Here is a 2,899-nt window from a genome sequence, read left to right on the forward strand (position 1 = left end):
GGACCTTGAAACACCCCAAGAATACCTTCCATCATGAGTGTACGGCCGCACACCCATGGCCGCACACACCTTAAAGGTGGCCATACACTCCCCTTATGCAATCCTATTATGTTCTAACACTTAGTGGGAGTAGTCCTAAGTTATTAGAGTGGTTCTTCGTCACATCTAGTGATGAAATGCCTTCATTTGACTCCGTTATGTGTCATTACATGTTAATTAGGATCAAAGCATGTTCAAGGCTTCACTTGAACATCTAGCATTTCGTGTCGATCCTTCATTCAAATCACCCGAGGTGAGTTCATACCCCTACGCTTTTTCCGAGTTTTTCATGTTTTCAGGGGAGGGAATACAAGCAAAAGTACAAGGAAACTTGTGCTCAAAATATACTATTTTTTTAAAGATAATTATATTTTCAGTATGCTTTTAATAGAAAACAGTTTAACCAACCGATTAACAAATCAACACGTAGAAACAGTTTTCAAAACTAGAACAATGAACTTGTGAATCATATAGTAAAATGTATTATTTTATAAAGGATTCATGCAAATCATAAACAGGATTTTCAGTATATTTACTTGTAAATTTGTTAGGCTATGTTTGAGACACGTCCTCGGTAACACTCACCACAAGAAACAGAGTGGAGGACTAGCACTCGTGACCAGAGTCTCTTGTAGAGAGAGCATGACTATTGTGTATAGATCTATACAAGATTGACAATCCCACACCTCACTGCTAGCTACAATTAGACCGACAGGTCTGCGGGTGACAAAGTCATTAAGGATATCGGCCATTGCAGGCCATATCCAGTCAGTTATGGTCATGAAACTTACAACCTAGATAACAGGAATTTATATTTGTAATAATGAATCAAATGAACTAACCTCAAAGTAATAACCGATAGATTACTGGAGGGTATTACTAATAATACCTTCAGGACTTAGTTCATCACGGTTTTCTTTTATTTAGTTTTATTTTTATAATAAGGCTAATATACCTCTCTGGGTGTAACCAGGGTTTTTAAAAGAAAACTGCTTTTCGAGTATCGTAGATACTTGCACACCTCATTTTAGAACGGATAATCAATCATCAACCTTTAAGGAAAATATAGGAATTTCCCGGGATAACCCGACTACTCAAAAACAGATTGTTTAATATGAAATCAATGGATATTCATATTCCTTTCATGACTCCTTGGATTGTACATATCTTGTATGAATTTGGAAGTCATGAAAGGAATATGTTTTTCAAACGCGCTTTTCATTAGAAAATATAGGATTTTCTTGAAGAACACTTTTCAAAAGGATTCTAAGAACCCTTTTACACCAAAACTAAATGCTTATGAACTCACTAGCTTTATGTTGATACGTTTTCAAAACTGCTTGTATTCTCAGGAAATTGGTAGACATGTATTTCCAGGAGTTCGGAGAAGTTGAAGAGTTAGAGTCGCGCCTTTCTATTTTACTTTTGATAAGAACAAAACTATGTTTTAAACAATGTAAATGTTTTTCACATATGTATTCAATGTCTGGTTGTGTTTACTATGCTTGCTATGATACAATTGTTGTGATACTACGCATGACGTTAGCCACCCCCGAATGTTTCCGTCGTTCTGGTTTGGGGGTGTGACAGTATGTCATCCTTTCAAAATTCTAGAACAAGGGTCTTGAAGTTTTCATCCGAATTCTAGAATCGACAACATCCAACTATTACTTGGTGGATAGCTAAGTGGATTAATCAACCATACACTATTGACCCAAGAGTTCATAACCCAACTATGGATAATCTTAGTAATGAAATGTCAAATAAAGAGCTCACTAATCCTAAAAGTAGGGACCATGACGATGATACTGAAAATAACAAAGAGGAAGAAGAAAAAACTCAGGGAGATGACAATTAGAAGACTCTAACACTGATGCTAGCTAGATGCTACTGGGTATGCTACCAAATCTTTACCGTCATCTGACTCTCCTATTATTGTTGCGTGTCCTTTTCAAGCTACATTACATGTGTCTCCACCACATATCAACAATCACATATACTTCAAGTCCTCATCATCCTCACATGGTGCATAGGGTAATTATCCATCTCTTGATTCTGAACAAGCTGAAGGTATGAATGTTGATGTCAGTTCCCTTGATCCAACTACAACCTCTTTTCAGAATTCTCTACATCGTGTCTAACCTAATCCTACTTCATTTGCTACCCCTCCAAACCTTAACAACTAGATCCTTACAAGACTTAATACACTGATTGAATTGTCTCGACTCTTTGCCTATTGATTGGCACATCTTGAAGATGACGTTGTTGAAATTAAATAGACTATGTTACCTCCTAATACTTCAATTTTTTTTCAACCACCTCCCTCGAATCCTCTACCACCATCTTCACCTCCCTCAAATCCATCACCACCTCCTCCACCTACACAATAATCTACCGGTACCCCTATAAAGGTATGGAAATATGAATTTTTGTATTCCGATTACATATGTAACATTACAAATGAGAGCCTTTATATCCAGAATATAATCACAACTGTAGGTACTAAACTAGGAAAGGATACAGGTAAAATACAAATATATATGACCAATTATTTACAATATGAATCACAGTACAGATATGAAAGATACATGATATCCCATTCCTTAATACGCCCCCACAAGATGGAGGATCCATCGGAGACTCCAATCTTGGAACTAAGTCTTAGAAAAGGAGCACGAGTGAGTGGTTTCGTTAGAGCATCAGCCAGTTGGTCAACGGTGTTAATGTGGCGAACAAGTAAGGATCCATTTGTGACTCTTTCTCGAACAAAATGATAGGAAAGTGCTATGTGCTTCATACGGGAGTGATAAATCGATTCGGAACAGGAATAGGTAGTGCTAGTATTATCACATTATAGAGT

The sequence above is a fragment of the Lactuca saligna genome, chromosome 7, assembly GCF_052625555.1.
Source record: "Lactuca saligna cultivar CGN05327 chromosome 7, ASM5262555v1, whole genome shotgun sequence".
Lineage (NCBI taxonomy): Eukaryota > Viridiplantae > Streptophyta > Magnoliopsida > Asterales > Asteraceae > Lactuca > Lactuca saligna.